Below are 21,747 nucleotides of genomic sequence, written 5' to 3' on the forward strand. Positions count from 1 at the left end.
CATATATTAATCAATATTGCTCAAATCTAGGGTTACATTTCATCTGCCTCTTGCTCATTGAAATACCTTTTTGATTTTTGCAATCACAGTATTGTTACTATAATATTGAAAACACTTTCAGTTTTTATTAGGTTTAAGATGATCTGTTCAACCGAAAGATAAATCAGACTTTTCTAATTTAATTGAATCGCAGGACGAATTAATGAAAATAGTTTTTTATTTAAGAATGAGGAAAGCAAGGCACTGCTGAGATTTGAACTCAGGATCTCCTGTTTACTAGACAGGCGCTTTAACCAGCTAAGCGACAGCACCCTCTTGAAAATGCTTTAAGGAACAGTTTGTCATATGGTGTTCAAGAGAATCCTGAGTTTTTCACTTTCATAATCATTTCTCAGTTCAGAAAACGCTCTACTCAACTACTTTAGACGAGGATACTGATCCTATTGATAAACACCTCATTGATATATTGCTTATCCTGTTCATAAATGTTTTAATTATGCCTTCTTTAAGAATGCATTACTTGATTTCAACTCTAGAATGATTTTTTATCTCTATTTTGCTCTTTGTCACTCTTTTTTCCCTTTTTCATTCAAAGCATTACTTTGAAAATCTTCACAATACCACGTTTTTTAGTTTTTCAATTTAAGATGATCCATTCTAATGTTCACAGAACAACACTTTTCTTTTTAAAACGTATTAAACATTTGCGTGATGAAAATTATTTTTTCATGTAAGGACCAATAATAAGGTACTGCTGAGATTTGAACTCAGGATTTCCTGTTTACGAGACAGGCGCTTTAACCACTTAGCCACAGCACCTAATTTAGTGATACAGAAGGGATCATTAATTTAGTATTGGTGATCAAATTCTGTGCCTGTGTTAAAGTGTCTTAATATGTATTCTAATGTTAAACAAGCAAGGATTCCTAATCTGTAAACAAGAATACCTATGTTGTATTAAAAAAGAACACATTTTAAACTCAATCCCATATTTTGAATAGTTTATAAATAAGTGTTTTACAAATATTCATCAATATTGCTCAAATCTAGGGTCATATTTCATCTGCCTCTTGATCATTGAAATACCTTTTTAATTTTGCAATCACAGTATTGTTACTATAATATTGAAAACACTTTCAGTTTTTATTAGGTTTAAGATGATCTGTTCAACCGAAAGATAAATCAGACTTTTCTAATTTAATTGAATCGCAGGACTAATTAATGAAAATAGTTTTTTATTTAAGAAAGAGGAAAGCAAGGCACTGCTGAGATTTGAACTCAGGATCTCCTGTTTACTAGACAGGCGCTTTAACCAGCTAAGCCACAGCACCCTCTTGAAAATGCTTTAAGGAACAGTTTGCCATATGGTGTTCAAGAGACTCCTGAGTTTTTCACTTTCATAATCATTTCTCATTTCAGAAAACGCTCTACTCAACTACTTTAGACGAGGATACTGATCCTATTGATAAACACATCATTGATATATTGCTTATCTTGTTCATAAATGTTTTAATCATGCCTTCTTTAAGAATGCATTACTTGAATTCAACTCTAGATTGATTTTTTATCTCTATTTTGCTCTTTGTCACTCTTTTTTCCCTTTTTCATTCAAAGCATTACTTTGAAAATCTTCACAATACCACGTTTTTTTGTTTTTCAATTTAAGATGACCCATTCTAATGTTCACAGAACAACACTTTTCTTTTTAAAATGTATTAAACATTTGCGTGATGAAAATTATTTTTACATGTAAGGACCAATAATAAGGTGCTGCTGAGATTTGAACTCAGGATTTCCTGTTTACGAGACAGGCGCTTTAACCACTTAGCCACAGCACCTATTTTAGTGATACAGAAGGGATCATTAATTTAGTATTGGTAATCAAATTCTGTGCCTGTGTTAAAGTGTCTTAATATGTATTCTAATGTTAAACAAGCAAGGATTCCTAATCTGTAAACAAGAATAGCTATATTGTATTACAAAAGAACACATTTTAAACTCAATCCCATATGTTGAATAGTTCATAAATAAGTGTTTTACATATATTCATCAATATTGCTCAAATCTAGGGTTATATTTCATCTGCCTCTTGCTCATTGAAATACCTTTTAGATTTTTGCAATCACAGTATTGTTACTATATTATTGAAAACACTTTCAGTTATTATTAGGTTTAAGATGATCTGTTCAACCGAAAGATAAATCAGACTTTTCTAATTTAATTGAATCGCAGGACGACTTAATGAAAATAATTTTTTATTTAAGAATAAGGAAAGTAAGGCACTGCTGAGATTTAAACTCAGGATCTCCTGTTTACTAGACAGGCGCTTTAACCAGCTAAGCCACAGCACCCTCTTGAAAATGCTTTAAGGAACAGTTTGCCATATGGTGTTCAAGAGAAACTTGAGTTTTTCACTTTCATAATCATTTCTCAGTTCAGAAAACGCACTACTCAAATAGTTTAGACGAGGATACTGATCCTATTCATAAACACCTCATTGATATATTGCTTATCCTGTTCATAAATGTTTTAATTATGCCTTCTTTAAGAATGCATTACTTGATTTCAACTCTAGAATGATTTTTCATCTCTATTTTGCTCTTTGTCACTCTTTTTTCCCTTTTTCATTCAAAGCATTACTTTGAAAATCTTCACAATACCACGTTTTTTTGTTTTTCAATTTAAGATGACCCATTCTAATGTTCACAGAACAACACTTTTCTTTTTAAAATGTGTTAAACATTTGCGTGATGAAAATTATTTTTACATGTAAGGACCAATAATAAGGTGCTGCTGAGATTTGAACTCAGGATTTCCTGTTTACGAGACAGGCGCTTTAACCACTTAGCCACAGCATCTACTTTAGTGATACAGAAGGGATCATTAATTTAGTATTGGTGATCAACTTCTGTGCCTGTGTTAAAGTGTCTTAATATGTATTCTAATGTTAAACAAGCAAGGATTCCTAATCTGTAAACAAGAATAGCTATGTTGTATTAAAAAAGAACACATTTTAAACTCAATCCCATATTTTGAATAGTTTATAAATAGGTGTTTTACATATATTCATCAATATTGCTCAAATCTAGGGTCATATTTCATCTGCCTCTTGCTCATTGAAATACCTTTTTGATTTTGCAATCATAGTATTGTTACTATAATATTGAAAACACTTTCAGTTTTTATTAGGTTTAAGATGATCTGTTCAACCGAAAGATAAATCAGACTTTTCTAATTGAATTGAATCGCAGGACGACTTAATGAAAATAATTTTTTATGTAAGAATGAGGAAAGCAAGGCACTGCTGAGATTTGAACTCAGGATCTACTGTTTACTAGACAGGCGCTTTAACCAGCTAAGCCACAGCACCCTCTTGAAAATGCTTTAAGGAACAGTTTGCCATATGGTGTTCAAGAGAAACCTGAGTTTTTCACTTTCATAATCATTTCTCAGTTCAGAAAACGCACTACTCAAATAGTTTAGACGAGGATACTGATCCTATTCATAAACACCTCATTGATATATTGCTTATCCTGTTCATAAATGTTTTAATTATGCCTTCTTTAAGAATGCATTACTTGATTTCAACTCTAGAATGATTTTTCATCTCTATTTTGCTCTTTGTCACTCTTTTTTCCCTTTTTCATTCAAAGCATTACTTTGAAAATCTTCACAATACCACGTTGTTTTGTTTTTCAATTTAAGATGACCCATTCTAATGTTCACAGAACAACACTTTTCTTTTTAAAATGTGTTAAACATTTGCGTGATGAAAATTATTTTTACATGTAAGGACCAATAATAAGGTGCTGCTGAGATTTGAACTCAGGATTTCCTGTTTACGAGACAGGCGCTTTAACCACTTAGCCACAGCATCTACTTTAGTGATACAGAAGGGATCATTAATTTAGTATTGGTGATCAACTTCTGTGCCTGTGTTAAAGTGTCTTAATATGTATTCTAATTTTAAACAAGCAAGGATTCCTAATCTGTAAACAAGAATAGCTATGTTGTATTAAAAAAGAACACATTTTAAACTCAATCCCATATTTTGAATAGTTTATAAATAGGTGTTTTACATATATTCATCAATATTGCTCAAATCTAGGGTCATATTTCATCTGCCTCTTGCTCATTGAAATACCTTTTTGATTTTGCAATCACAGTATTGTTACTATAATATTGAAAACACTTTCAGTTTTTATTAGGTTTAAGATGATTTGTTCAACCGAAAGATAAATCAGACTTTTCTAATTGAATTGAATCGCAGGACGACTTAATGAAAATAATTTTTTATGTAAGAATGAGGAAAGCAAGGCACTGCTGAGATTTGAACTCAGGATCTACTGTTTACTAGACAGGCGCTTTAACCAGCTAAGCCACAGCACCCTCTTGAAAATGCTTTAAGGAACAGTTTGCCATATGGTGTTCAAGAGAAACCTGAGTTTTTCACTTTCATAATCATTTCTCAGTTCAGAAAACGCACTACTCAAATAGTTTAGACGAGGATACTGATCCTATTCATAAACACCTCATTGATATATTGCTTATCCTGTTCATAAATGTTTTAATTATGCCTTCTTTAAGAATGCATTACTTGATTTCAACTCTAGAATGATTTTTCATCTCTATTTTGCTCTTTGTCACTCTTTTTTCCCTTTTTCATTCAAAGCATTACTTTGAAAATCTTCACAATACCACGTTTTTTTGTTTTTCAATTTAAGATGACCCATTCTAATGTTCACAGAACAACACTTTTCTTTTTAAAATGTGTTAAACATTTGCGTGATGAAAATTATTTTTACATGTAAGGACCAATAATAAGGTGCTGCTGAGATTTGAACTCAGGATTTCCTGTTTACGAGACAGGCGCTTTAACCACTTAGCCACAGCATCTACTTTAGTGATACAGAAGGGATCATTAATTTAGTATTGGTGATCAACTTCTGTGCCTGTGTTAAAGTGTCTTAATATGTATTCTAATGTTAAACAAGCAAGGATTCCTAATCTGTAAACAAGAATAGCTATGTTGTATTAAAAAAGAACACATTTTAAACTCAATCCCATATTTTGAATAGTTTATAAATAGGTGTTTTACATATATTCATCAATATTGCTCAAATCTAGGGTCATATTTCATCTGCCTCTTGCTCATTGAAATACCTTTTTGATTTTGCAATCACAGTATTGTTACTATAATATTGAAAACACTTTCAGTTTTTATTAGGTTTAAGATGATCTGTTCAACCGAAAGATAAATCAGACTTTTCTAATTGAATTGAATCGCAGGACGACTTAATGAAAATATTTTTTTATGTAAGAATGAGGAAAGCAAGGCACTGCTGAGATTTGAACTCAGGATCTACTGTTTACTAGACAGGCGCTTTAACCAGCTAAGCCACAGCACCCTCTTGAAAATGCTTTAAGGAACAGTTTGCCATATGGTGTTCAAGAGAAACCTGAGTTTTTCACTTTCATAATCATTTCTCAGTTCAGAAAACGCACTACTCAAATAGTTTAGACGAGGATACTGATCCTATTCATAAACACCTCATTGATATATTGCTTATCCTGTTCATAAATGTTTTAATTATGCCTTCTTTAAGAATGCATTACTTGAATTCAACTCTAGAATGATTTTTTATGTCTATTTTTCTCTTTGTCACTCTTTTTCCCTTTTTCATTCAAAGCATTACTTTGAAAATCTTCACAATACCACGTTTTTTAGTTTTTCAATTTAAGATGACCCATTCTAATGTTCACAGAACAACACTTTTCTTTTTAAAACGTATTAAACATTTGCGTGATGAAAATTATTTTTACATGTAAGGACCAATAATAAGGTGCTGCTGACATTTGAACTCAGGATTTCCTGTTTACGAGACAGGCGCTTTAACCCCTTAGCAACAGCACCTATTTTAGTGATACAGAAGGGATCATTAATTTAGTATTGGTGATCAAATTCTGTGCCTGTGTTAAAGTGTCTTAATATGTATTCTAATGTTAAACAAGCAAGGATTCCTAATCTGTAAACAGGAATAGCTATGTTGTATTACAAAAGAACACATTTTAAACTCTATCCCATATTTTGAATAGTTCATAAATAAGTGTTTTACATATATTCATCAATATTGCTCAAATCTGGGGTTATATTTCATCTGCCTCTTGCTCATTGAAATACCTTTTTGATTTTGCAATCACAGTATTGTTACTATAATATTGAAAACACTTTCAGTTTTTATTAGGTTTAAGATGATATGTTCAACCGAAAGATAAATCAGACTTTTCTAATTGAATTGAATCGCAGGACGACTTAATGAAAATAGTTTTTTATATAAGAATGAGGAAAGCAAGGCACTGCTGAGATTTGAACTCAGGATCTCCTGTTTACTAGACAGGCGCTTTAAAGATCTAAGCCACAGCACCCTCTTGAAAATGCTTTAAGGAACAGTTTGCCATATGGTGTTCAAGAGAATCCTGAGTTTTTCACTTTCATAATCATTTCTCAGTTCAGAAAACGCTCTACTCAACTACTTTAGACGAGGATACTGATCCTATTCATAAACACCTCATTGATATATTGCTTATCTTGTTCATAAATGTTTTAATCATGCCTTCTTTAAGAATGCATTACTTGAATTCAACTCTAGAATGATTTTTTATCTCTATTTTGCTCTTTGTCACTCTTTTTTCCCTTTTTCATTCAAAACATTACTTTGAAAATCTTCACAACACCACGTTTTTTTGTTTTTCAATTTAAGATGACCCATTCTAATGTTCACAGAACAGTACTTTTCTTTTTAAAACGTATTAAACATTTGCGTGATGAAAATTATTTTTACATGTAAGGACCAATAATAAGGTGCTGCTGATATTTGAACTCAGGATTTCCTGTTTACGAGACAGGCGCTTTAACCACTTAGCAACAGCACCTATTTTAGTGATACAGAAGGGATCATTAATTTAGTATTGGTGATCAAATTCTGTGCCTGTGTTAAAGTGTCTTAATATGTATTCTAATGTTAAACAAGCAAGGATTCCTAATCTGTAAACAAGAATAGCTATGTTGTATTACAAAAGAACACATTTTAAACTCAATCCCATATTTTGAATAGTTCATAAATAAGTGTTTTACATATGTTCATCAATATTGCTCAAATCTAGGGTTATATTTCATCTGCCTCTTGCTCATTGAAATACCTTTTTGATTTTTGCAATCACAGTATTGTTACTATATTATTGAAAACACTTTCAGTTTTTAATAGGTTTAAGATGATCTGTTCAACCGAAAAATAAATCAGACTTTTCTAATTTAATTGAATCGCAGGACGACTTAATGAAAATAATTTTGGATTTAAGAATGAGGAAAGCAAGGCACTGCTGAGATTTGAACTCAGGATCTCCTGTTTACTAGACAGGCGCTTTAACCAGCTAAGCCACAGCACCCTCTTGAAAAAGTTTTAAGGAACAGTTTGCCATATGGTGTTCAAGAGAAACCTGAGTTTTTCACTTTCATAATCACTTCTCAGTTCAGAAAACGCACTACTCAAATAGTTTAGACGAGGATACTGATCCTATTGATAAACACCTCATTGATATATTGCTTATCCTGTTCATAAATGTTTTAATTATGCCTTCTTTAAGAATGCATTACTTGAATTCAACTCTAGAATGATTTTTTATCTCTATTTTGCTCTTTGTCACAGTTTTTTCCCTTTTTCATTCAAAGCATTACTTTGAAAATCTTCACAATACCACGTTTTTTTGTTTTTCAATTTAAGATGACCCATTCTAATGTTCACAGAACAACACTTTTCTTTTTAAAATGTATTAAACATTTGCGTGATGAAAATAATTTTTACATGTAAGGACCAATAATAAGGTGCTGCTGAGATTTGAACTCAGGATTTCCTGTTTACGAGACAGGCGCTTTAACCACTTAGCCACAGCACCTATTTTAGTGATACAGAAGGGATGATTAATTTAGTATTGGTGATCAAATTCTGTGCCTGTGTTAAAGTGTCTTAATATGTATTCTAATGTTAAACAAGCAAGGATTCCTAATCTGTAAACAAGAATAGCTATGTTGTATTACAAAAGAACACATTTTAAACTCAATCCCATATTTTGAATAGTTCATAAATAAGTGTTTTACATATATTCATCAATATTGCTCAAATCTGGGGTTATATTTCATCTGCCTCTTGCTCATTGAAATACCTTTTTGATTTTGCAATCACAGTATTGTTACTATAATATTGAAAACACTTTCAGTTGTTTTTAGGTTTAAGATGATCTGTTCAACCGAAAGATAAATCAGACTTTTCTAATTGAATTGAATCGCAGGACGACTTAATGAAAATAGTTTTTTATATAAGAATGAGGAAAGCAAGGCACTGCTGAGATTTGAACTCACGATCTCCTGTTTACTAGACAGGCGCTTTAAATATCTAAGCCACAGCACCCTCTTGAAAATGCTTTAAGGAACAGTTTGCCATATGGTGTTCAAGAGAATCCTGAGTTTTTCACTTTCATAATCATTTCTCAGTTCAGAAAACGCTCTACTCAACTACTTTAGACGAGGATACTGATCCTATTCATAAACACCTCATTGATATATTGCTTATCTTGTTCATAAATGTTTTAATCATGCCTTCTTTAAGAATGCATTACTTGAATTCAACTCTAGAATGATTTTTTATCTCTATTTTGCTCTTTGTCACTCTTTTTTCCCTTTTTCATTCAAAACATTACTTTGAAAATCTTCACAACACCACGTTTTTTTGTTTTTCAATTTAAGATGACCCATTCTAATGTTCACAGAACAGTACTTTTCTTTTTAAAACGTATTAAACATTTGCGTGATGAAAATTATTTTTACATGTAAGGACCAATAATAAGGTGCTGCTGACATTTGAACTCAGGATTTCCTGTTTACGAGACAGGCGCTTTAACCACTTAGCAACAGCACCTATTTTAGTGATTCAGAAGGGATCATTAATTTAGTATTGGTGATCAAATTCTGTGCCTGTGTTAAAGTGTCTTAATATGTATTCTAATGTTAAACAAGCAAGGATTCCTAATCTGTAAACAAGAATAGCTATGTTGTATTACAAAAGAACACATTTTAAACTCAATCCCATATTTTGAATAGTTCATAAATAAGTGTTTTACATATGTTCATCAATATTGCTCAAATCTAGGGTTATATTTAATTTGCCTCTTGCTCATTGAAATACCTTTTTGATTTTTGCAATCACAGTATTGTTACTATAATATTGAAAACACTTTCAGTTTTTAATAGGTTTAAGATGATCTGTTCAACCGAAAAATAAATCAGACTTTTCTAATTTAATTGAATCGCAGGACGACTTAATGAAAATAATTTTTTATTTAAGAATGAGGAAAGCAAGGCACTGCTGAGATTTGAACTCAGGATCTCCTGTTTACTAGACAGGCGCTTTAACCAACTAAGCCACAGCACCCTCTTGAAAAAGTTTTAAGGAACAGTTTGCCATATGGTGTTCAAGAGAAACCTGAGTTTTTCACTTTCATAATCATTTCTCAGTTCAGAAAACGCACTACTCAAATAGTTTAGACGAGGATACTGATCCTATTGATAAACACCTCATTGATATATTGCTTATCCTGTTCATAAATGTTTTAATTATGCCTTCTTTAAGAATGCATTACTTGAATTCAACTCTAGAATGATTTTTTATCTCTATTTTGCTCTTTGTCACTGTTTTTTCCCTTTTTCATTCAAAGCATTACTTTGAAAATCTTCACAATACCATGTTTTTTTGTTTTTCAATTTAAGATGACCCATTCTAATGTTCACAGAACAATACTTTTCTTTTTAAAATGTTTTAAACATTTGCGTAATGAAAATTATTTTTACATGTAAGGACCAATAATAAGGTGCTGCTGAGATTTGAACTCAGGATTTCCTGTTTACGAGACAGGCGCTTTAACCACTTAGCCACAGCACCTACTTTAGAGATATAGAAGGGATCATTAATTTAGTATTGGTGATCAAATTCTGTGCCTGTGTTAAAGTGTCTTAATATGTATTCTAATGTTAAAAAAGCAAGGATTCCTAATCTGTAAACAAGAATAGCTATGTTGTATTAAAAAAGAACACATTTTAAACTCAATCCCATATTTTGAATAGTTCATGAATAAGTGTTTTATATATATTCATCAATATTGCTCAAATCTAGGGTTATATTTAATCTGCCTCTTGCTCATTGAAATACCTTTTTGATTTTGCAATCACAGTATTGTTACTATAATATTGAAAACACTTTCAGTTTTTATTAGGTTTAAGATGATCTGTTCAACCGATAGATAAATCAGACTTTTCTAATTTAATTGAATCGCAGGACGAATTAATGAAAATAGTTTTTTATTTAAGAATGAGGAAAGCAAGGCACTGCTGAGATTTGAGCTCAGGATCTCCTATTTACTAGACAGGCGCTTTAAATATCTAAGCCACAGCACCCTCTTGAAAATGCTTTAAGGAACAGTTTGCCATATGGTGTTCAAGAGAATCCTGAGTTTTTCACTTTCATAATCATTTCTCAGTTCAGAAAACGCTCTACTCAACTACTTTAGACGAGGATACTGATCCTATTCATAAACACCTCATTGATATATTGCTTATCTTGTTCATAAATGTTTTAATCATGCCTTCTTTAAGAATGCATTACTTGAATTCAACTCTAGAATGATTTTTTATCTCTATTTTGCTCTTTGTCACTCTTTTTTCCCTTTTTCATTCAAAACATTACTTTGAAAATCTTCACAACACCACGTTTTTTTGTTTTTCAATTTAAGATGACCCATTCTAATGTTCACAGAACAGTACTTTTCTTTTTAAAACGTATTAAACATTTGCGTGATGAAAATTATTTTTACATGTAAGGACCAATAATAAGGTGCTGCTGACATTTGAACTCAGGATTTCCTGTTTACGAGACAGGCGCTTTAACCACTTAGCAACAGCACCTATTTTAGTGATACAGAAGGGATCATTAATTTAGTATTGGTGATCAAATTCTGTGCCTGTGTTAAAGTGTCTTAATATGTATTCTAATGTTAAACAAGCAAGGATTCCTAATCTGTAAACAAGAATAGCTATGTTGTATTACAAAAGAACACATTTTAAACTCAATCCCATATTTTGAATAGTTCATAAATAAGTGTTTTACATATGTTCATCAATATTGCTCAAATCTAGGGTTATATTTAATTTGCCTCTTGCTCATTGAAATACCTTTTTGATTTTTGCAATCACAGTATTGTTACTATAATATTGAAAACACTTTCAGTTTTTAATAGGTTTAAGATGATCTGTTCAACCGAAAAATAAATCAGACTTTTCTAATTTAATTGAATCGCAGGACGACTTAACGAAAATAATTTTTTATTTAAGAATGAGGAAAGCAAGGCACGGCTGAGATTTGAACTCAGGATCTCCTGTTTACTAGACAGGCGCTTTAACCAGCTAAGCCACAGCACCCTCTTGAAAAAGTTTTAAGGAACAGTTTGACATATGGTGTTCAAGAGAAACCTGAGTTTTTCACTTTCATAATCATTTCTCAGTTCAGAAAACGCACTACTCAAATAGTTTAGACGAGGATACTGATCCTATTGATAAACACCTCATTGATATATTGCTTATCCTGTTCATAAATGTTTTAATTATGCCTTCTTTAAGAATGCATTACTTGAATTCAACTCTAGAATGATTTTTTATCTCTATTTTGCTCTTTGTCACTCTTTTTTCCGTTTTTCATTCAAAGCATTACTTTGAAAATCTTCACAATAGCATGTTTTTTTGTTTTTCAATTTAAGATGACCCATTCTAATGTTCACAGAACAACACTTTTCTTTTTAAATGTATTAAACATTTGCGTGATGAAAATTATTTTTACATGTAAGGACCAATAATAAGGTGCTGCTGAGATTTGAACTCAGGATTTCCTGTTTACGAGACAGGCATTTTAACCAGTTAGCCACAGCACCTAATTTAGTGATACAGAAGGGATCATTAATTTAGTATTGGTGATCAAATTCTGTGCCTGTGTTAAAGTGTCTTAATATGTATTCTAATGTTAAACAAGCAAGGATTCCTAATCTGTAAACAAGAATAGCTATGTTGTATTACAAAAGAACACATTTTAAACTCAATCCCATATTTTGAATAGTTCATAAATAAGTGTTTTACATATATTCATCAATATTGCTCAAATCTGGGGTTATATTTCATCTGCCTCTTGCTCATTGAAATACCTTTTAGATTTTGCAATCACAGTATTGTTACTATAATATTGAAAACACTTTCAGTTTTTTTTAGGTTTAAGATGATCTGTTCAACCGAAACATAAATCAGACTTTTCTAATTGAATTGAATCGCAGGACGACTTAATGAATGTAGTTTTTTTTATAAGAATGAGGAAAGCAAGGCACTGCTGAGATTTGAACTCAGGATCTCCTGTTTAGTAGACAGGCGCTTTAAAGATCTAAGCCACAGCACCCTCTTGAAAATGCTTTAAGGAACAGTTTGCCATATGGTGTTCAAGAGAATCCTGAGTTTTTCACTTTCATAATCATTTCTCAGTTCAGAAAACGCTCTACTCAACTACTTTAGACGAGGATACTGATCCTATTCATAAACACCTCATTGATATATTGCTTATCTTGTTCATAAATGTTTTAATCATGCCTTCTTTAAGAATGCATTACTTGAATTCAACTCTAGAATGATTTTTTATCTCTATTTTGCTCTTTGTCACTCTTTTTTCCCTTTTTCATTCAAAACATTACTTTGAAAATCTTCACAACACCACGTTTTTTTGTTTTTCAATTTAAGATGACCCATTCTAATGTTCACAGAACAGTACTTTTCTTTTTAAAACGTATTAAACATTTGCGTGATGAAAATTATTTTTACATGTAAGGACCAATAATAAGGTGCTGCTGACATTTGAACTCAGGATTTCCTGTTTACGAGACAGGCGCTTTAACCACTTAGCAACAGCACCTATTTTAGTGATACAGAAGGGATCATTAATTTAGTATTGGTGATCAAATTCTGTGCCTGTGTTAAAGTGTCTTAATATGTATTCTAATGTTAAACAAGCAAGGATTCCTAATCTGTAAACAAGAATAGCTATGTTGTATTACAAAAGAACACATTTTAAACTCAATCCCATATTTTGAATAGTTCATAAATAAGTGTTTTACATATGTTCATCAATATTGCTCAAATCTAGGGTTATATTTCATTTGCCTCTTGCTCATTGAAATACCTTTTTGATTTTTGCAATCACAGTATTGTTACTATAATATTGAAAACACTTTCAGTTTTTAATAGGTTTAAGATGATCTGTTCAACCGAAAAATAAATCAGACTTTTCTAATTTAATTGAATCGCAGGACGACTTAATGAAAATAATTTTTTATTTAAGAATGAGGAAAGCAAGGCACTGCTGAGATTTGAACTCAGGATCTCCTGTTTACTAGACAGGCGCTTTAACCAGCTAAGCCACAGCACCCTCTTGAAAAACTTTTAAGGAACAGTTTGACATATGGTGTTCAAGAGAAACCTGAGTTTTTCACTTTCATAATCATTTCTCAGTTCAGAAAACGCACTACTCAAATAGTTTAGACGAGGATACTGATCCTATTGATAAACACCTCATTGATATATTGCTTATCCTGTTCATAAATGTTTTAATTATGCCTTCTTTAAGAATGCATTACTTGAATTCAACTCTAGAATGATTTTTTATCTCTATTTTGCTCTTTGTCACTCTTTTTTCCCTTTTTCATTCAAAGCATTACTTTGAAAATCTTCACAATACCATGTTTTTTTGTTTTTCAATTTAAGATGACCCATTCTAATGTTCACAGAACAACACTTTTCTTTTTAAATGTATTAAACATTTGCGTGATGAAAATTAATTTTACATGTAAGGACCAATAATAAGGTGCTGCTGAGATTTGAACTCAGGATTTCCTGTTTACGAGACAGGCATTTTAACCAGTTAGCCACAGCACCTATTTTAGTGATACAGAAGGGATCATTAATTTAGTATTGGTGATCAAATTCTGTGCCTGTGTTAAAGTGTCTTAATATGTATTCTAATGTTAAACAAGCAAGGATTCCTAATCTGTAAACAAGAATAGCTATGTTGTATTACAAAAGAACACATTTTAAACTCAATCCCATATTTTGAATAGTTCATAAATAAGTGTTTTACATATATTAATCAATATTGCTCAAATCTAGGGTTATATTTCATTTGCCTCTTGCTCATTGAAATACCTTTTTGATTTTTGCAATCACAGTATTGTTACTATAATATTGAAAACACTTTCAGTTTTTAATAGGTTTAAGATGATCTGTTCAACCGAAAAATAAATCAGACTTTTCTAATTTAATTGAATCGCAGGACGACTTAATGAAAATAATTTTTTATTTAAGAATGAGGAAAGCAAGGCACTGCTGAGACTTGAACTCAGGATCTCCTGTTTACTAGACAGGCGCTTTAACCAGCTAAGCCACAGCACCCTCTTGAAAACGCTTTAAGGAACAGTTTGCCATATGGTGTTCAAGAGAATCCTGAGTTTTTCACTTTCATAATCATTTCTCAGTTCAGAAAACGCACTACTCAAATAGTTTAGACGAGGATACTGATCCTATTCATAAACACCTCATTGATATATTGCTTATCCTGTTCATAAATGTTTTAATTATGCCTTCTTTAAGAATGCATTACTTGATTTCAACTCTAGAATGATTTTTTATCTCTATTTTGCTCTTTGTCACTCTTTTTTCCCTTTTTCATTCAAAGCATTACTTTGAAAATCTTCACAATACCACGTTTTTTTGTTTTTCAATTTAAGATGACCCATTCTAATGTTCACAGAACAACACTTTTCTTTTTAAAATGTATTAAACATTTGCGTGATGAAAATAATTTTTACATGTAAGGACCTATAATAAGGTGCTGCTGAGATTTGAACTCAGGATTTCCTGTTTACGAGACAGGCGCTTTAACCACTTAGCCACAGCACCTATTTCAGTGATACAGAAGGGATCATTAATTTAGTATTGGTGATCAAATTCTGTGCCTGTGTTAAAGTGTCTTAATATGTATTCTAATGTTAAACAAGCAAGGATTCCTAATCTGTAAACAAGAATAGCTATGTTGTATTACAAAAGAACACATTTTAAACTCAATCCCATATTTTGAATAGTTCACAAATAAGTGTTTTACATATATTCATCAATATTGCTCAAATCTAGGGTTATATTTCATCTGCCTCTTGCTCATTGAAATACCTTTTTGATTTTTGCAATCACAGTATTGTTACTATAATATTGAAAACACTTTCAGTTTTTATTAGGTTTAAGATGATCTGTTCAACCGAAAGATAATCAGACTTTTCTATTTTAATTGAATCGCAGGACGACTTAATGAAAATAATTTTTTATTTAAGAATGAGGAAAGCAAGGCACTGCTGAGATTTGAACTCAGGATCTCCTGTTTACTAGACAGGCGCTTTAACCAGCTGAGCCACAGCACCCTCATGAAAAAGCTTTAAGGAACAGTTTGCCATATGGTGTTCAAGAGAAACCTGAGTTTTTCACTTTCATAATCATTTCTCAGTTCAGAAAACGCACTACTCAAATAGTTTAGACGAGGATACTGATCCTATTGATAAACACCTCATTGATATATTGCTTATCCTGTTCATAAATGTTTTAATTATGCCTTCTTTAGGAATGCATTACTTGAATTCAACTCTAGAATGATTTTTTATCTCTATTTTGCTCTTTGTCACTCCTTTTTCCCTTTTTCATTCAAATCATCACTTTGAAAATCTTCACAATACCACGTTTTTTAGTTTTTCAATTTAAGATGACCCATTCTAATGTTCACAGAACAACACTTTTCTTTTTAAAATGTATTAAACATTTGCGTGCTGAAAATTATTTTTACATGTAAGGACCAATAATAAGGTGCTGCTGAGATTTGAACTCAGGATTTCCTGTTTACGAGACAGGAGCTTTAACCACTTAGCCACAGCACCTATTTTAGTGATACAGAAGGGATGATTAATTTAGTATTGGTGATCAAATTCTGTGCCTGTGTTAAAGTGTCTTAATATGTATTCTAATGTTAAACAAGCAAGGATTCCTAATCTGTAAACAAGAATAGCTATGTTGTATTACAAAAGAACACATTTTAAACTCAATCCCATATTTTGAATAGTTCATAAGTAAGTGTTTTACATATATTCATCAATATTGCTCAAATCTAGGGTTATATTTCATCTGCCTCTTGCTCATTGAAATACCTTTTTGATTTTTGCAATCAGAGTATTGTTACTATAATATTGAAAACACTTTCAGTTTTTATTAGGTTTAAAAGGATCTGTTCAACCGAAAGATAAATCAGACTTTTCTAATTTGATTGAATCGCAGGACGACTTAATGAAAATAATTTTTTTATTTAAGAATGAGGAAAGCAGGGCACTGCTGAGATTTGAACACAGGATCTCCTGTTTACTAGACAGGCGCTTTAACCAGCTAAGCCACAGCACGCTCTTGAAAATGCTTTAAGGAACAGTTTGCCATATGGTGTTCAAGAGAAACCTGAGTTTTTTACTTTCATAATCATTTCTCAGTTCAGAAAACGCACTACTCAAATAGTTTAGACGAGGATACTGATCCTATTCATAAACACCTCATTGATATATTGCTTATCCTGTTCATAAATGTTTTAATTATGCCTTCTTTAAGAATGCATTACTTGAATTCAACTCTAGAATGATTTTTTATGTCTATTTTTCTCTTTGTCACTCTTTTTTCCCTTTTTCATTCAAAGCATTACTTTGAAAATCTTCACAATACCACGTTTTTTAGTTTTTCAATTTAAGATGACCCATTCTAATGTTCACAGAACAACAATTTTCTTTTTAAAATGTATTAAACATTTGCGTGATGAAAATTATTTTTACATGTAAGGACCAATAATAAGGTGCTGCTGAGATTTGAACTCAGGATTTCCTGTTTACGAGACAGGCGCTTTAACCACTTAACCACAGCAGCTATTTTAGTGATACAGAACGGATCATTAATTTAGTATTGGTGATCAAATTCTGTGCCTGTGTTAAAGTGTCTTAATATCTATTCTAATGTTAAACAAGCAAGGATTTCTAATCTGTAAACAAGAATAGCTATGTTGTATTACAAAAGAACACATTTTAAACTCAATCCCATATTTTGAATAGTTCATAAATAAGTGTTGTACATATATTCATCAATATTGCTCAAATCTAGGGTTATATTTCATCTGCCTCTTGCTCATTGAAATACCTTTCTGATTTTTGCAATCACAGTATTGTTACTATAATATTGAAAACACTTTCAGTTTTTATTAGGTTTAAGATGATCTGTTCAACCGAAAGATAAATCAGACTTATCTAATTGAATTGAATCGCAGGATGACTTAATGAAAATAGTTTTTTATTTAAGAATGCGGAAAGCAAGGCACCTCTGAGATTTGAACTCAGGATCTCCGGTTTACTAGACAGGCGCTTTAACCAGCTAAGCCACAGCACCCTCTTGAAAATGCTTTAAGGAACAGTTTGCCATATGGTGTTCAAGAGAATCCTGAGTTTTTCACTTTCATAATCATTTCTCAGTTCAGAAAACGCTCTACTCAACTACTTTAGACGAGGATACTGATCCTATTCATAAACACCTCATTGATATATTGCTTATCTTGTTCATAATGTTTTAATCATGCCTTCTTTAAGAATGCATTACTTGAATTCAACTCTAGAATGATTTTTTATCTCTATTTTGCTCTTTGTCACTTTTTTCTCCCTTTTTCATTCAAAGCATTACTTTGAAAATCTTCACAATAACACGTTTTTTTGTTTTTCAATTTAAGATGACCCATTCTAATGTTCACAGAACAACACTTTTCTTTTTAAAATGTATTAAACATTTGCGTGATGAAAATTATTTTTACATGTAAGGACCAATAATAAGGTGCTGCTGAGATTTGAACTCAGGATTTCCTGTTTACGAGACAGGCACTTTAACCACTTTGCCACAGCACCTAGTTTAGTGATACAGAAGGGATCATTAATTTAGTATTGGTGATCAAATTCTGTGCCTGTGTTAAAGTGCCTTAATATGTATTCTAATGTTAATCAAGCAAGGATTCCTAATCTGTAAACAAGAATAGCTATGTTGTATTACAAAAGAACACATTTTAAACTCAATCCCATATTTTGAATAGTTCATAAATAAGTGTTTTACATATATTCATCAATATTGCTCAAATCTGGGGTTATATTTCATCTGCCTCTTGCTCATTGAAATACCTTTTTGATTTTGCAATCACAGTATTGTTACTATAATATTGAAAACACTTTCAGTTTTTTTGAGGTTTAAGATGATCTGTTCAACCGAAAGATAAATCAGACTTTTCTAATTTAATTGAATCGCAGGACGACTTAATGAAAATAGTTTTTTATATAAGAATGTGGAAAGCAAGGCACTGCTGAGATTTGAACTCATGATCTCCTGTTTACTAGACAGGCGCTTTAAATATCTAAGCCACAGCACCCTCTTGAAAATGCTTTAAGGAACAGTGTGCCATATGGTGTTCAAGAGAATCCTGAGTTTTTCACTTTCATAATCATTTCTCAGTTCAGAAAACGCTCTACTCAACTACTTTAGACGAGGATACTGATCCTATTCATAAACACCTCATTGATATATTGCTTATCTTGTTCATAAATGTTTTAATCATGCCTTCTTTAAGAATGCATTACTTGAATTCAACTCTAGAATGATTTTTTATCTCTATTTTGCTCTTTGTCACTCTTTTTTCCCTTTTTCATTCAAAACATTACTTTGAAAATCTTCACAACACCACGTTTTTTTGTTTTTCAATTTAAGATGACCCATTCTAATGTTCACAGAACAGTACTTTTCTTTTTAAAACGTATTAAACATTTGCGTGATGAAAATTATTTTTACATGTAAGGACCAATAATAAGGTGCTGCTGACATTTGAACTCAGGATTTCCTGTTTACGAGACAGGCGCTTTAACCACTTAGCAACAGCACCTATTTTAGTGATACAGAAGGGATCATTAATTTAGTATTGGTGATCAAATTCTGTGCCTGTGTTAAAGTGTCTTAATATGTATTCTAATGTTAAACAAGCAAGGATTCCTAATCTGTAAACAAGAATAGCTATGTTGTATTACAAAAGAACACATTTTAAACTCAATCCCATATTTTGAATAGTTCATAAATAAGTGTTTTACATATGTTCATCAATATTGCTCAAATCTAGGGTTATATTTCATTTGCCTCTTGCTCATTGAAATACCTTTTTGATTTTTGCAATCACAGTATTGTTACTATAATATTGAAAACACTTTCAGTTTTTAATAGGTTTAAGATGATCTGTTCAACCGAAAAATAAATCAGACTTTTCTAATTTAATTGAATCGCAGGACGACTTAATGAAAATAATTTTTTATTTAAGAATGAGGAAAGCAAGGCACTGCTGAGATTTGAACTCAGGATCTCCTGTTTACTAGACAGGCGCTTTAACCAGCTAAGCCACAGCACCCTCTTGAAAAAGTTTTAAGGAACAGTTTGACATATGGTGTTCAAGAGAAACCTGAGTTTTTCACTTTCATAATCATTTCTCAGTTCAGAAAACGCACTACTCAAATAGTTTAGACGAGGATACTGATCCTATTGATAAACACCTCATTGATATATTGCTTATCCTGTTCATAAATGTTTTAATTATGCCTTCTTTAAGAATGCATTACTTGAATTCAACTCTAGAATGATTTTTTATCTCTATTTTGCTCTTTGTCACTCTTTTTTCCCTTTTTCATTCAAAGCATTACTTTGAAAATCTTCACAATACCATGTTTTTTTGTTTTTCAATTTAAGATGACCCATTCTAATGTTCACAGAACAACACTTTTCTTTTTAAATGTATTAAACATTTGCGTGATGAAAATTATTTTTACATGTAAGGACCAATAATAAGGTGCTGCTGAGATTTGAACTCAGGATTTCCTGTTTACGAGACAGGCATTTTAACCAGTTAGCCACAGCACCTATTTTAGTGATACAGAAGGGATCATTAATTTAGTATTGGTGATCAAATTCTGTGCCTGTGTTAAAGTGTCTTAATATGTATTCTAATGTTAAACAAGCAAGGATTCCTAATCTGTAAACAAGAATAGCTATGTTGTATTACAAAAGAACACATTTTAAACTCAATCCCATATTTTGAATAGTTCATAAATAAGTGTTTTACATATATTCATCAATATTGCTCAAATCTGGGGTTATATTTCATCTGCCTCTTGCTCATTGAAATACCTTTTTGATTTTGCAATCACAGTATTGTTACTATAATATTGAAAACACTTTCAGTTTTTTTTAGGTTTAAGATGATTTGTTCAACCGAAAGATAAATCAGACTTTTCTAATTGAATTGAATCGCAGGACGACTTAATGAAAGTAGTGTTTTATATAAGAATGAGGAAAGCAAGGCACTGCTGAGATTTGAACTCAGGATCTCCTGTTTAGTAGATAGGCGCTTTAAAGATCTAAGCCACAGCACCCTCTTGAAAATGCTTTAAGGAACAGTTTGCCATATGGTGTTCAAGAGAATCCTGAGTTTTTCACTTTCATAATCATTTCTCAGTTCAGAAAACGCTCGACTCAACTACTTTAGACGAGGATACTGATCCTATTCATAAACACCTCATTGATATATTGCTTATCTTGTTCATAAATGTTTTAATCATGCCTTCTTTAAGAATGCATTACTTGAATTCAACTCTAGAATGATTTTTTATCTCTATTTTGCTCTTTGTCACTCTTTTTTCCCTTTTTCATTCAAAACATTACTTTGAAAATCTTCACAACACCACGTTTTTTTGTTTTTCAATTTAAGATGACCCATTCTAATGTTCACAGAACAGTACTTTTCTTTTTAAAACGTATTAAACATTTGCGTGATGAAAATTATTTTTACATGTAAGGACCAATAATAAGGTGCTGCTGACATTTGAACTCAGGATTTCCTGTTTACGAGACAGGCGCTTTAACCACTTAGCAACAGCACCTATTTTAGTGATACAGAAGGGATCATTAATTTAGTATTGGTGATCAAATTCTGTGCCTGTGTTAAAGTATCTTAATATGTATTCTAATGTTAAACAAGCAAGGATTCCTAATCTGTAAACAAGAATAGCTATGTTGTATTACAAAAGAACACATTTTAAACTCAATCCCATATTTTGAATAGTTCATAAATAAGTGTTTTACATATGTTCATCAATATTGCTCAAATCTAGGGTTATATTTCATTTGCCTCTTGCTCATTGAAATACCTTTTTGATTTTTGCAATCACAGTATTGTTACTATAATATTGAAAACACTTTCAGTTTTTAATAGGTTTAAGATGATCTGTTCAACCGAAAAATAAATCAGACTTTTCTAATTTAATTGAATCGCAGGACGACTTAATGAAAATAATTTTTTATTTAAGAATGAGGAAAGCAAGGCACTGCTGAGATTTGAACTCAGGATCTCCTGTTTACTAGACAGGCGCTTTAACCAGCTAAGCCACAGCACCCTCTTGAAAAACTTTTAAGGAACAGTTTGA

The 21,747-nt window shown here is 31.6% G+C and overlaps 17 non-coding genes across 17 annotated transcripts; all 17 read right to left on the reverse strand.

Annotated features, from left to right (window-relative positions):
• Positions 1-746: 746 nt before the first annotated feature.
• Positions 747-819, reverse strand: TRNAT-CGU (transfer RNA threonine (anticodon CGU)). Its single transcript has one exon. It is a non-coding gene; the product is annotated as a tRNA-Thr (tRNA).
• A 438-nt stretch (positions 820-1,257) lies between these two features.
• TRNAT-AGU (transfer RNA threonine (anticodon AGU)) lies at positions 1,258-1,331 on the reverse strand. Its single transcript has one exon. It is a non-coding gene; the product is annotated as a tRNA-Thr (tRNA).
• A 434-nt stretch (positions 1,332-1,765) lies between these two features.
• Positions 1,766-1,838, reverse strand: TRNAT-CGU (transfer RNA threonine (anticodon CGU)). The gene has a single exon. It is a non-coding gene; the product is annotated as a tRNA-Thr (tRNA).
• A 947-nt stretch (positions 1,839-2,785) lies between these two features.
• Positions 2,786-2,858, reverse strand: TRNAT-CGU (transfer RNA threonine (anticodon CGU)). Its single transcript has one exon. It is a non-coding gene; the product is annotated as a tRNA-Thr (tRNA).
• Positions 2,859-3,804: 946 nt separating this feature from the next.
• On the reverse strand, positions 3,805-3,877 carry TRNAT-CGU (transfer RNA threonine (anticodon CGU)). Its single transcript has one exon. It is a non-coding gene; the product is annotated as a tRNA-Thr (tRNA).
• Positions 3,878-4,823: 946 nt separating this feature from the next.
• TRNAT-CGU (transfer RNA threonine (anticodon CGU)) lies at positions 4,824-4,896 on the reverse strand. The gene has a single exon. It is a non-coding gene; the product is annotated as a tRNA-Thr (tRNA).
• Positions 4,897-7,372: 2,476 nt separating this feature from the next.
• On the reverse strand, positions 7,373-7,446 carry TRNAT-AGU (transfer RNA threonine (anticodon AGU)). The gene has a single exon. It is a non-coding gene; the product is annotated as a tRNA-Thr (tRNA).
• A 434-nt stretch (positions 7,447-7,880) lies between these two features.
• On the reverse strand, positions 7,881-7,953 carry TRNAT-CGU (transfer RNA threonine (anticodon CGU)). Its single transcript has one exon. It is a non-coding gene; the product is annotated as a tRNA-Thr (tRNA).
• A 1,458-nt stretch (positions 7,954-9,411) lies between these two features.
• TRNAT-AGU (transfer RNA threonine (anticodon AGU)) lies at positions 9,412-9,485 on the reverse strand. Its single transcript has one exon. It is a non-coding gene; the product is annotated as a tRNA-Thr (tRNA).
• Positions 9,486-9,919: 434 nt separating this feature from the next.
• On the reverse strand, positions 9,920-9,992 carry TRNAT-CGU (transfer RNA threonine (anticodon CGU)). Its single transcript has one exon. It is a non-coding gene; the product is annotated as a tRNA-Thr (tRNA).
• Positions 9,993-13,488: 3,496 nt separating this feature from the next.
• Positions 13,489-13,562, reverse strand: TRNAT-AGU (transfer RNA threonine (anticodon AGU)). Its single transcript has one exon. It is a non-coding gene; the product is annotated as a tRNA-Thr (tRNA).
• Positions 13,563-14,507: 945 nt separating this feature from the next.
• Positions 14,508-14,581, reverse strand: TRNAT-AGU (transfer RNA threonine (anticodon AGU)). Its single transcript has one exon. It is a non-coding gene; the product is annotated as a tRNA-Thr (tRNA).
• Positions 14,582-15,015: 434 nt separating this feature from the next.
• TRNAT-CGU (transfer RNA threonine (anticodon CGU)) lies at positions 15,016-15,088 on the reverse strand. Its single transcript has one exon. It is a non-coding gene; the product is annotated as a tRNA-Thr (tRNA).
• Positions 15,089-15,526: 438 nt separating this feature from the next.
• On the reverse strand, positions 15,527-15,600 carry TRNAT-AGU (transfer RNA threonine (anticodon AGU)). Its single transcript has one exon. It is a non-coding gene; the product is annotated as a tRNA-Thr (tRNA).
• Positions 15,601-16,034: 434 nt separating this feature from the next.
• On the reverse strand, positions 16,035-16,107 carry TRNAT-CGU (transfer RNA threonine (anticodon CGU)). Its single transcript has one exon. It is a non-coding gene; the product is annotated as a tRNA-Thr (tRNA).
• A 3,498-nt stretch (positions 16,108-19,605) lies between these two features.
• On the reverse strand, positions 19,606-19,679 carry TRNAT-AGU (transfer RNA threonine (anticodon AGU)). Its single transcript has one exon. It is a non-coding gene; the product is annotated as a tRNA-Thr (tRNA).
• Positions 19,680-21,643: 1,964 nt separating this feature from the next.
• On the reverse strand, positions 21,644-21,717 carry TRNAT-AGU (transfer RNA threonine (anticodon AGU)). The gene has a single exon. It is a non-coding gene; the product is annotated as a tRNA-Thr (tRNA).
• Positions 21,718-21,747: the final 30 nt, after the last annotated feature.

This window comes from Triturus cristatus, chromosome 8 (genome assembly GCF_964204655.1).
Source record: "Triturus cristatus chromosome 8, aTriCri1.1, whole genome shotgun sequence".
Classification (NCBI taxonomy): Eukaryota; Metazoa; Chordata; class Amphibia; order Caudata; family Salamandridae; genus Triturus; species Triturus cristatus.